Raw genomic sequence first — 13,202 nt, 5'->3', positions numbered from 1 at the left:
GAGCCCGTGGAGGACTCAAGTGGGGGCAATGAGGAAGAGGACTTCACTAGCAAAGCAGGTGGGAAGTGACAGAACTCCCACCATGGCAGAAACTGGGGAGGCTTGGAGGTCCTGTCAGGGGGCATCTCCCAGGCCAGCAATGCTCTGAGTGCTGCTTCCCCCACCATGTCCTCCAAACACACTCCTGGCTAGAGAATGTCCTGACTCAGGAGCTGCTAAGCACTTTTGCAGGTGAGAGTCATTGGCAAAGGGGTGGCCAGAGATCAAGGTGGCTGGAAGGGCACCAGTGCTTCTGCAGAAGGATGCCTGTCACCCCGGGGGCCCCCAGGTGAGAGGCTGGGTGTACAGGCTAGTTCACCCTTTACTGGTGAGGGATATTCCAGGTGTCCAGGGGATACCTGTGGCCTGTGGACCTCTTTGTAGACCAGACATGCTCTTCCAGGGTGCCCTAGAAGGCCAGGAGGCCAGGCTTTTGGGAGTGAGGGAACAGTAGGAGAGACATCCCCAGAGAACGCACAGGTGTATCCCAAGAGACAGTGCCACCAAGCCCAGGGCATGCAGCCATCCCAGAGCTGGCCACCACCTCTCTGCTTGCCTCTGTGAGGGGCAGGGACAGTCTGGCCCTTTTTCCTTCTGAACACTGGCCAGAGCGCCTGTGGGATCACAAAGATGAGACGATCCCGTGCCTACAGTTTCCTTAGTCACTGGGGTTAGTGGGAGGAGATTCAGGAGGCAACCTGGGGCTTCCTGCAGAAGGGCAGGATGGGGGGCAGTGGGGGACAATCAAAGTTACTTCCGAGATGGTGAAGCTGAGGCTCAGAGAAGGCTGGGGGAGCCTGGGAAGAGGATTGGCTCTTGCTCTGAGCTCTGGGACAGTGGGCCCCATGTTGCAGCCTCAGCCGTGGAGCCCTGGGAAGCCCACAGACCTGGGGCTGCTCCCCAGACCTGTAGGTTCCATGGCACATTTTGGGATCTTAGAGATCACTGAGCAGTGCTCTTTGTCTTGAAGCACCTGAATGTTACCAAGTTTGTCACCATGAGCCAGGCAGCACATGCTCCTTAAACCAAACCCTGAAGTCTGTGACTTGCAAATCCTCAGGAACCTCAGTCACCTGTGGACGGGGTCATCACCACAGCCCAGGGGGAACATGTGGTGGCTGCCTACTGATTGCCCACAGCCCCTTGCCTGTCTTGGTGGGCAGGTCCCTGTCCAGGACAGCCCTCTGCCCCCACCCACCACATTCTTTTTCCCTGACAATTCCTTGGCACGGGGCAGGTGGCAGCCCAAAGCCCCAGTGGCAGGCGGACAATGGGCAGGGATTAGGCATGAGTGACAGGCCCGCCAGTGCCTTGGATGCATCCTTGCTGGGGCTGTCCTGAGCATGAGTGGGAAGGGCCCAGTGTCTGTCAGCGCAAGGTGTTCCAGCCATTTGGCTCTGCCCCTAGATGGCCCCTGGCCCCTGAGCACTGTGAGACTGACCTTCACCAGAAGCCCAGTGTCTCCCTGTACTACCTTGCTGTCCTGTGTCTCCTGAATGCCTCCACTACGGCAGTGCTACTCTCCATGTTGTAGATGAGCACATGGAGGCTGCCTGTGGAATGGGGGCTAGTGGCCAAGGTTCCCCAGTGGGAGACAAAAACCAGGACTCTCCCACCTGGGGCACCAGGACCTATTAGGTTTCCTGGGACACACCGGGAGACCCACAGGCCCCCTGGGGCCAATATGCTAGGATCACAGTGCTCCAGGAAGGGAGGGGACATGAAGGTTATCAGGACTCACAAGGCTGTTTTGAAGCACCCAAAATGTGTGAGTGGACCGGGATTGTCCTTCAGGGGTCTTCGGGGGGGGGGGCGCCATTGGCCAGGGCTCCTGGTTGTCTGTCTATCGGATGGAGCCTGGGGAGCCAGATGGCAGCCGAGGTTCCTCCTGTGATGGGGAGAGAAACTCTGCTGGCCTGAGACTCAGTGGACTGGAGCAGGAAAGTGCAAGATGAGCCACTGCAGGGTGCGGCCTGGAGTCTCCTTTACCGGTCCTGCCATGGCCCCACTGTCCTTTTCTGTCTTAGGGGATGCTGGTTCCCACTTCCCTGGACTGTAGCAGGGTGGCAGAATGTTGTTCCATGAAGTACCTGAGGCTGACGGGCTCTTGAGGGGTAACAGACCCACTGATCCCTGCTGCTGTGCCGAAGCCCTTCACCTCCTCCATTCCTCTGCTCCCTTCTCTTCCCTGCTTCCTCCCCTCCTCCTGAAAGGACTTCTGTTGGCCTCAGAACCCCTCACTGCTGAGGAACAGCCACTCGCTGCCTGAAACTTGGGGGCTAAGTACCCTCGTCTCAGAGTCTCTTGGATCTCTAGGGAGCCTGTGACCAGCCTGCCCTGATCCATGAGGGAGCCAGCCACTGGAGCTCAGAGAGACACAGTGGACATAGGGTGTTCTCTGGGAACCAGAAGGCTCAATCTGCATCAAGCCCCTTTCTTTCCCTGACCCCTTCTACCCTCCCCATCACTCAGCTGGCAGAAGGACACTGAGGTAGGCTTAGGTCCTGTCCTCACTTTCTGCCACCCCACTGGCCTGTCTTCTACCAGCCTCCTAGCAGAGGATATTGAACCCTATACTCTGTGCAAGGTGAGCCACTCTCTAGGTCGGGATGACTGTTCTGGGCAGTGACTTCCAGGGTAACAGGGATCCACTGACCTGACTGCCAAGAGGGAAGAACCCATGGTTAGCAGCCTCTGGGCCAGCCAAGGATGCAGACAGACCATTGCAGGCTGGAGGGATAGTGGTGGTGATACAGCCATGGACACAGGCCTCATGTGCCAGGGGCCTCTCCACCCCTTACTAGGTGACCCTGCAGTCCTCCACACTCACAGATGGAGTATAGGTCCTGGCCCCTGAGTTTGGCTGCTAATTGGCTTTTCTCTTAAAACTGCCTTAGTTGTGGGTGGTATACAAGTAAAGAAAGATGATACCTTTGCCCCAGTAGGTAGCCTACTGACACCAGCATGGAAAAAGATGGTGGGCATGATTCTACCATCTCCTGATTCCCAGCTCCTGGTGGATACACACCTCCTAGTTGTCCATACTCTCACCTAATTGCTAGTGTGAAGGGATTTTGCTGATGTAAAGTTCCTGTTCAGATCTAAAATGCCCCCCCATCTCACATATTTAGAAGTGGAGCTTTTAAAAGGTGATTAGATCAAGGGCCTCTGTTCTCATTAGTAGACTGATCCATTGATGACTTCATAGCTACATGTACTGGTACATAGCTACAGTTCCTGGGATGTGTCTCTGGATGATTTATCTCTCTCTTAGTCACTTTCCACATCACTGAGGCACAATGCAGGACACCCACAACTTAAAGGAAGGAGATGTTTAGTCCCTAGTCTGCTGGCTCCAAGATAGCACAGCATTATGAGGAGAGCATCTCACTGCATGGTGGCAGGGAAACAGAGAGCGTTAAGGGCCAACCTTGAGAGAGAGTTAAACCCTTCCAGGCCATGCTCCCAGTGACTGGTCTCTTCCAACCAGACCCTACCTCCTAACAGCAAGTCACCTAATAAGCCCTCATAATCCAGTTACCTCCCCAAAGCCCTACCTTTAAGCACACAAAGCTTTTTGGAGATATCTAGATATAACCCTAACAATCTCCCTCTCTGTTTCCTTCCTGTACTCTTGGCTGCTTCCTGGCCACGATGAACTAAACATTTTGCTTCACTGTGCCCATCTCCCATGATGTTTCTGCCTTGGAGTCAGTCAGCCACAGACTGAATCCCCTGAACTGTGAGCCAAATTAAACCTCTCCTCCTTTAAGTTGTGGGTATCTGGCATTGTGTCCCAGCAATGGGGAAGCTGACTAATAGAGTCCTCAGTCAAGTGATTTGATTAACTGGAGGATGAACTGGATGGACCAGAACTGATCAGGAGAGCCTCTTCAATCCAGGTCTGATGTCAGAGGCAAAGAAGGTCAGGAACTAGAAGGGGAAGAGATGTTCATTGTGAGGAAGATTCTTCAACTGCTGACTTTGAAGATAAGGAGGCCACTTGATAAGGGATGGGGTTGGATGAGCCTGGAAGAAGCAGGACCTCAACCCTATAGCTTCAGGATATCAATTCTGCCAACAGCAAGAAGGAGCTTAGAAAAAGATTTTCCCCAGAGATCCTGTATACGGACTCTACCTGGCTTGCACTTTAATTCAGTTTTGCAAGACCCTGAGCACAGAGTCCAGCCATGTCCACTGGGTTTCTGAGCAGGGTTGCTCAAGCTGCTCAATGTGTGGCCAGTTATTATACAGCAATAGAATATGAATCCAGAGGCCATCCTAAGCTATCCAGCTCCAGGCTACTTGGTTATCTCAGCAGAGATGACAGAATGGGTCCAACAAAGTTAGTGGATGCCCAAAGAATTCATAAAGTGAAAGTGGATTTTGGTCAAGGTTCATGCATAGAAGTCACTGTGAAGAAGCCACTAGACCATTTTATATGCCAGAGAATGAGAGTGGGAGAGGTTGGGTAAGCTGCCCACACCGCACAGCCACGTAGTGGCCTAGGAGAGCTTTGCACGGTGGGTGACTGTTCCTGCAGGTGAGAGGAGACCGCAGTCAGTGCTTCTGTGAGGAGGGAAAGCTGGAGTCCCCTGCTGCCCGTCCCTCCCTCCAGGTCCTCCCCTCAAGAGGAGGGAGCTGGGCCTAATGCTGTCACTTGGAAAGCATCAGACCACACGAGAAACCAATTTTTTGCCTCCACTTACGTTAAAATAAAATAACCCTAAAGCATTTGATGTTTTGCCCGCCTTGGCTGCTTTCCCTCGAGAGCTGGGTTGGACCAGGCCCAGATTTTTCCTCAAGGAGCTTGGCCTTGGGGATGCTCATTCCCTGGGCACACCTGAGACTGCGCTGGCCCTGAGCCACCAGCCGCTCTCCCATCCTTGCCCCATCATTGCTGTACTGGCTATTGACAAATACAGACACACAGCTATCCTAGAAAACTAGGTTCTAGAACATCAACGCTTCGTTCTTCAGGTATGAGAACAATAGAAACTCAGAGCTGTGGATTCTCAGAGAAATTTGCAGTCCTTAGAATTTCAGATTGGAGCTGGGTGTGGTGGCACATGTCTGTAATCCCAGCACTCTGGGAGGCTGAGGCAAGAGGATTGCAAGTTTGAGACCAGCCCAAGCAATTTAGAAATATAATGGGACCTTATCCCAAAAATTAAAAATAAGGGGTAGGAATATGATTCAGTACAAAATGCCTGGGTTCAATTTCAGTTTGGGAGGCCACCTTTTCTTTCCCATATAAGGAGGGTCTGTGGCCAGGGAGGGGCTGTCAGCTCAGAGAAAGACAAAGAGCCCCTGCATGCTGTGCTAGGGCAGGGGTGCAGCCCAGTTTCTCCCCACTAGGACAGCCACCTCGTGTGTCCCACGATTTGAGGGGCACTCCTGGTGGGGATAAGCCCCCATCTTCTGGGCAAGGCTCCTTTAGGGAAGTCCCTCCCATTGGCCTCTCTGGGTTTTTATTAAGTGGGCTTCTGGGGCTCTGCTCTCTCCAGGTGCCACATGCAGCTATGTCCAGCCTGCAGAAGGACAAGAGCAGCAGACTGTCTTAGGTCCTGACTCTGCAGGGTGTCAGCCCCAGCCACACACACATTTTAAGCTACAATTGTCAGCTCTCTGGCTTTTTTCTTCTCTGCTTTCTTCCCCATACTTGTATCTACCTTTTTCTCCCTCCTACTCCCTTACTGTGTGCCCCCCTGGAATCTTATGTTGAAATCCAAGCCCCTATTGCCTCAGAAGGTGGTCTTATTTGGGACAGGGTCTTTAAAGAGATAGTAGAGTTTAAATGAGCTCAATGGGGTGGGTTCTGATCCATATGACACAAACTGTAGTACTTTGTTATAGCAGCCCTCTAAATCTTCTCTCTCTCTCTCTCTCTCTCTCTCTCTCTCTCTCTCTCTCTCTCTCTCTCTCTCTGCCTCTGTCCTCTTCCTCTTGATTTAGAGTTGCCTTGACATGGTCAGCTTCCTATGGGACTGTTACCTGGAATCAGATCTGCCTGTATTCTCATCTTGCCTAGGCAATTTGATGTAAGACTCCTCAGATTTTGCATTTGTGTCTCCCTAGCTCACCTATGTGAGGGCTGGGAAGCAGCTCCTTGGTCTTCTGACTCCTCCAGGCCAGGAGTTCTGGACATTTACCCTTCCCTACTCTGCTCGCTGTCTGAGCTGCTTGTTCCTGTGCTCCTTTCTGCCCTGCAGTTGCAGCCTGTGGCTACTCTGTACACTACTGATAGTGTCCCCCTTGTCACACAATCCCTAAGTGAGTTCTGGCTGCCACTGTAATCAGATGGGTCTCCATCCTTCTGGCCTCCAAAGAGCTCTTATCCCCCTCACCACCACTGCATGCTCCCAGGCCATCCATGGGGCCTTCTTGCTGGTTTTGGTCACCACTCTGGTTTCTAGTTCCAAGCTGGCCCCTGGAAGGTTCTACCATCAGAACAAACAATGTGACTTTCAAGGCTGACATCAGGGAGGCCTGTTTCTCATGCACTGGTCACAGGGATACTGCTGCTCACGTTTCTCTTGGGGTCCTGTGCTGATGGCAGTGCTCCATCCTCAAGTGGTACCTACCACGTGACTCTTGGGCACTAGCACAGGGGCAAGAATAGCCCAAAGGTCCAAGCCAATTTCTGTTTGCCAAACCTGGCTGGAGGCACAGCGTTAGCCCCTGTCTGCACCTGCTCCATGTGTATTAGGGCAGGGCTACTCTTCACCTACTCCCTGCACAATTGCCCCCAGGGCCAGGTATTAAACCCACTGTCTAGGGATCAGCTCTGAACCAGCTCAGACACAGGGAAAGCAGAGGCCCTCAGGGGAGTCTGGACATGGTTGTCCACAGCTGCTGGATTCACCAGGCTCCTGCCTGTGGCCTCAAAGCCCATGGCTCTGGGAGAGGAGGCTCTGCAGGGTCCCAGCCCTTGCTTCCCCTCCTTGCTTAGCCCACAATATGCATACCTGCTCTTACTGAGAGAATGCTGGCCTCCAAGATGGGTCCAATGAACACCCTGTGAGCCACCTGCAGAGGGGGGGGATTCACAGGCCTTGGTAGCTCCTAGGAGAAGCCGCAGGGTGGGAGGGCCCTGAGCCCACCACTGAGCAACTTCCTCCTGCCCAGCCATCTCCAGGATCCTGTCTTGTGCCAGGACCTGTGCTAGTTCTGCCCCCTTTCCCTGAACCCCAGACCATGGGGGACCGACTCATGTTCACAGTTGCCACCAGGGCAGAAGTGAGGGCTGCTGGGTGGGCACTAGGAAGGCTTCCTGAAGGAAGTGATGGAGGAGCTACCACAGAGTGAGCAGAAGGGCTTGCAAAGAGCTGGGGCAGAGTCCAAGGGAGGAAAGAGCAGAGCAAGGTGGTTCCCAGAAGAGGGTTTCCTGGCTTTTTGGTAGGTGGCTCCCCTGCACTGTGGCCCTGATATTGCCTCATGCCAGGTCCCCAGCAAGCTTACTCACCTCCTGCCTCAGTAGGCCTGGTGCCCCTAACCCCAAGAAGGGCCATTGAGCATTGCCCTCCAGCCCCTCTAGGCACCTTGTTCTCACAACTCTAACCTGGCCAAGGCAGGGACCGTGAGGCCAGTCCCCTCTCCGTCCCCTACTCCTGCCTGATCCCCACCTGCAGAGGGGAGATGCATCCACCCCTTGGCCTCCCCGAGGCTGCGGAAACAGCCCATTACACCCGGTGCCGATAATGGCCCCACAATTGAATTAAGAGAGTTCATGGGAAGCCCAGGCATGAAATCTGTTTCCGTGAAAGTCCAAATCTGGGACAGTGGTGGGGAATGAGTGGGGAGGGCTGTGGGTCCACCAAAAAAACCCACCTCCTGCATTTGTTTCCAATTCTCTCGTCCAGCTCGATGGCTCCCTCCCCATTTGCCCAAGGACCTTGGGCGGAGGGCCAGACACTGTGTTCATAATTCTCTCTCATTAATGGGTAATTTCCCCTCACGTGGAGGGAAGAGAAGCCCAGGGGGACAGGGAGGAAGGTAGTACTTGGCCCTCGGGCCTGGAGCCATGGGTCAGATGGGCACAGTCTGGGCACGGCCGCATCAGTAGACACAGACTGGCATTTGGATCCCCATGGACAGGCAGGGAAACTGAGGCCCAGGGGAACTGTGGCTTGTCCAAGCACACTTGCCGGGTGAGCTCTCTCCTCTCCATCAGTGCCAAGAAATGGTCCAAGCACAGTGCCGAGAAGGGCAGAGCCGGCAAAGGCACAAAATGATCTGATTCCCAAATCACAGGTTGTGGTGCTGAAAATCATTGTCACCGTGGGGAGAGAATGGGATGAAGTGGAGAGGCTGGGCTCCAACAGGCCTGGGTGGGAATCCTGGCCATCTCAAGAGCTTAAGGAAGCTGCCTTCCCCGTGCAGGCCTCAGTTTCTCTATCTGTACTTAGGGCTGTTTCACAGAGGGCATCTGCACCCCGAATGGTGAACCAGACCACCCCAGGCTGCTGCCCACTCTAGGGGGCAGAATTTTAGGCCCTAGGACATCTTCCCACTCTTACCATTCTTGTACTGTCCTTGATTTCTGCTGTCCCTTTGCAAACTAGCACTGCTGCAATGGCCAGGAAATGGGCATCCATAGCCCTGATCGATCACAGTGCCCCATGGATGCCAGTGTGATGTGAAAGGTCCACAGTCCCTTCAGGTGGGAGCAGGTGGAAGGAGCAAGGAAGATCTCACAGGACAGGCAGAAAAGGGGTGCCTGTGGTCAGAGGAAGGGGGAATGCAGCCCACCTATCTCCTCCTGGGTGCCCCCCGGCTGCAGGGCAGACCCAGTTTAGAAACTGAGTGCTGTGGATCCTCTGCCCAGAAACATGTGTTCCCTGTGGTTTCATTAGCTCCCAGGTCCCAGGTGGATCCCTGGTGCCAGGCCAGGCTTGACCCTCCCCTCGGCCTTCTGCTCTGCTCCAGCCCTAGCCTAGCCCAACTCAATTCTGCTGTCAGGGTCGCCCCGTAGGAGGGTAATGTCACAGGTGTCATCCAGGCTCAGAACCTCAGAGGAGGGATCCCCGGGAGAATCACCCTTGGCAGCACAGGACAGGTGGCATGAGCCTTGGCACACTGGGAGCCACTCTGAGATCACCTGAGGAGGCCCCCCAGCAACAACTGGGGAAACAGCCTACAGCTGAGAGCAGCTCCTCTCCCGCAGCCCCCAGCTCTGAGGGATGTGGCCACGGTGTGACTAAAGAGCCCAACGTGAGGCTAATGGAAAGCAAACAGCCCTCCACTCCGGGGAGAGTGCAGAGAGGCGCAGTATTTTCTCAGGAGCTCAGTGCACTGGAGTGAGTGTGCGCCACAGGTTGGGCTGTGTCAATCACTGCCCAGCTGTTTGTCTAACCTCGAAGAGTGTGTTTTCTCTTTATTAGCAGAACACAGATAGGGAAGCAGATCTGCCTGCAGATGTGAGGCTGCAGGAAGGGAGGTGGGAGGGGACCCTACCCGCCAGCCCAGGGCCCTTCTGCAGACCTCTGATGGGACTCCTCCTTTTGCTGAGCTCTCTTGCCTGTGCCTGACTCCAGGAAATGTGCCCTACCAAGATCCTCTTCAATCCTTGAGAGACCCCATGGGGCCACAGTGCTGGCCATTTTACGTGAGCAGTGCTAGGGCTCAATGAGGAGGTGGCCCACCCAGAACCACACACAGCCAGGCCAGGAGGGCATGGGGTGTGCAATGGCTCTGCCCCTTAGCTCAAGCCCGGGCCTGTCCCAGGTCCTCTGATCTGATCTGAACCTGGGTCATGGCCTCCTTGGTTTCTCTAGCTTTTCCCAAAGTAGCCCTATGCCTTCCATCCTCTCGTGCTAGTTGGAGGTTGGCGATAGCTTCTGTGAGGGATTGGAGAATACATATTTAGGGTCACACAGGCTTCGTGACTATGACGAAATTTGCACTGCTAGGCACTAAGGGCTGTACCACAGAGCTGTGCCCCCAACCCTTAACTCCGCTCTTGTAATGTGAAATTAAATACACATTTTATAAATGTGTAATGGATGCAGAAACAATAAAACTGCATTTACAAACACAGGGGCAGGCCAGACCTGCCAACCACTGTGCTAGATTGACTACTAAAAATAATCTCAACTCTTGAAGCTTCTTTTTGACTTGGGCTCCTATAACAACTGGCACATACTGGGTGGCTTAAGCAACAGACATTTATTTCTCTATGTTCTGGAGGCTGGAAAACCAAGATCAAGGTGCAGGCAGATCTGAAGTCTGGTAGTATCTCAAAAAACTGAACCACAGAATTAACCATATGGCCCAGAAATTCACTCCTAATTATAAAAGTATATTCAAAGAATTGAAGACTCAGATACTTGCATGTCAGTGTTCATTGAAATCTTATTTATAGTAGCCTAAAGGGGGAAAGTGTGTTTCATCCTAAATATCCTTTATTTTCAAGATTTGTTTTTGCCTCTTTGTGGTCCCTTGTAATAACACATAGAGTAGAGGATGAACTTTTCCATTTTTTTTTTTTTAAGAATAAGGAAAAGTGAGTTTTGACAGTGTTGCCTGGTAATAAATTAAGTACATATTAAGTTTATGAAGTACAGCTGTTAAGTCTACATCTGCTGGTGGCTTTTTCACTTTAAAGACAAGACCAAAATCGAAACCTCTGAACTTTTCAACATGACAGGATCAAAATAGAGCTATTATTGTAAATACAATCAATATAGCAAACATTATTCTAATAAGCTGCACAAAAACATAACAAACATCTACTATACTCAATTTTAAGTGCTGCCACTGAAATAATTACAGTGGTACCTTGGTTTATGCACTTAATTTGTTTTACGATTTTGGAAAAGAGAGCTACATTTGTGTTTCTGCAGGGCCATGGTTGTATCTGTCATCGAATGCAGAGTTTGTGAACAGAAGTAAAACTCTGCTAAACACTTTTGCATTCATGAACCAAAGTATTACTGTATATATGTTTATTCTGATACTACCACAAAGTGTGTAGGCTCAAATACTGATAATGGTCATTTAAAATTCAATTGATAGAATACCTAGAAAGTAGGTGAGTTGGAACCTCTGGACAATTTTCTGATATTCACTGGAAACAGTTTTTGAAAGATAGGGAAGGCTATTGTTTTGCTACAAATTAGGAGCTTCGAAATCATCTACCTTTAGTGCTTTCAACTGTTGCAGAGCCACAATCCAAAGGCTCAAATAATTTCAAATCATCACTAATATTATTAAGCAGAAATTCTCCTGTGTCAGTACTTTTAATGTTGTGTACATCAAACTATAACAAAAGACAGCTATCACAAGATGCAGCCCCTCTCGTTCATGAACAGCACATGTGTCACAGTAAGCCAAGTTTATATTCCACCATCAAGTGTGGTTCCCCCACGAGTTCACTCTGTGATGGATCATTGAGAATATCTTTAAATCCGATAGTCTCATCATTACACCTCAAAATATCCAATGAAAGGTTTGAGCTTGAAAGAAAGGGAAGACGCTGAACCTGTTGTACTGCCTTGAATTCCATTTGTAAATTTAGAGGAGCAAAGAGACCCTGGATGTTCCTTAGTGTGGAAAAATTCATTTTATCTTGGTTGAGCTGGAAATTTTTTTCTGATAATTCAAGAGGATGACTTGGTAATAGTTCATTTTTCACACAAGAAAAACCTTTCCGCAGAAGATCATGACTTTCAAAAGGCCCACTTGCTGAAAGTTCAGTAACTGGAACACTGTCCTTTAGCTGAGATCCAAGTCCTCTGGTGTTCATCTTCAGCCCACTCTGTGAACAGCCTCTCAGTTTGGCTACCATCAACCGAGGACGAACTTTTCCATTTTTGCACAAAAGGCAGCTGGGATTTTAACAGAGCTTGCGGTGAGTCTGTAGCTCACTTTAGATGGTATTGTCATCTTGACAAATTATGTCTTCCTATCCATGAGTATGACATATTTTTACATTTGTTCCGATTTTCAGCTCAGTGGTTCCACTGCCTGCCTCGCAAGCGCAAGGTCCCGAGTTCAATCCCTGGTACCCCTCCCCCTACCGAAAAGCACATTTCCAATTTATTTCAGCAGTGTTTTGTAGTTTTCTATATTCAAGTTTTTCAGAACCTCCTTGATTAAATTTACTCCTAGGCATTTTACTCTATTAGCTGCTTATAAATTAAATTGCTTTCCTATTTTCCTTTTTGAATTGTTCAATGCCAATGTATAAAAATTTATTTCTGTATGTTGATTTTTGCATCTTAAAACTACTGAATTTTTTTTTTTTTGTACCGGGGATCAAACTCAAGACCTTGTGCTTGTGAGGCAGGCAGCAGCACCACTGAGCTAAATCCCTTGCCCTAAAACTACTGAATTTTAAGTTAGTTCTAGTAGGTTTCTTGTGGTGACTTTAATATCCTCTCTATTTAGGACCATACATCTGAAAATAGAGATCTTTTTTCAGTTTCTTCTTCTTCTTTTTTTCTTCCTTTATTTTTCTTCTTCTCTAGCTAAAACTTCTAGCACAGTGTTGAATAGAATTTGCAAAAGCCGGCATTCTTGTTTTGTTTTTGCTTTAAGGGAAACACTCATTTTTTTTGTCATCTTATTATCCATGGGCTTTTTCATAAATGCCCTTCATCAGGTTTAGGAAGTTCCTTTCTATTTCTACTTTCCTATTTGATTTTTTTAATCATAAAAGTTGGATTTTGTCAAATGCTTTTTCTGAGATAAGTGTATTTTTTTCTTTAGTTTATTTTAATTTTATTTATTCATCTCTTTGTACTGACAATAAAAATTATACATATTATGGTAAACAACATAATGCTTTGATATTCTTGATATTCAGTAAAAAGTGTCTATATTTATGGTATATAATATGTTTTGATATGTTTATAAATTGTGGAATGGCTAAATGATGATGTTTAACATATTTATTACCTTGCATACCTATTTTTGTGATGAAAACACTTAAATCTATACTCAGCAATTTTCAAGTGTACAATACATTGGTGTTAACTCTAGTTATTTTTCTGTAAATATATTTCTTGAATTTATTCTTTATCTAGACTTTATTCTATGAAAGCAGTGTATTAAATTGATTGATTTTCTTATATTGGATCACTTGTATTCCTGGGACAAATCCCACTTGGTCATGATGCATAATCTTTTACATATGTGATCGGATTTAGTTTGCTAGCATT

At 49.5% G+C, this 13,202-nt stretch overlaps 1 pseudogene; it reads right to left on the bottom strand.

Moving 5' to 3' along the window:
• Nucleotides 1-11,344: 11,344 nt before the first annotated feature.
• On the bottom strand, nucleotides 11,345-11,827 carry LOC101721718 (proteasome maturation protein pseudogene; annotated as a pseudogene).
• Between the last annotated feature and the right edge of the window lie 1,375 nt (nucleotides 11,828-13,202).

This window comes from Heterocephalus glaber, unplaced genomic scaffold (genome assembly GCF_053883595.1).
Source record: "Heterocephalus glaber isolate CG9 unplaced genomic scaffold, H.glaber_assembly_v1.0 deba00000621, whole genome shotgun sequence".
Taxonomy (NCBI): domain Eukaryota; kingdom Metazoa; phylum Chordata; class Mammalia; order Rodentia; family Bathyergidae; genus Heterocephalus; species Heterocephalus glaber.
The sequence above is the reverse complement of the archived record's forward strand: the minus strand, read 5'-3'. Positions and strand labels throughout refer to the sequence as shown.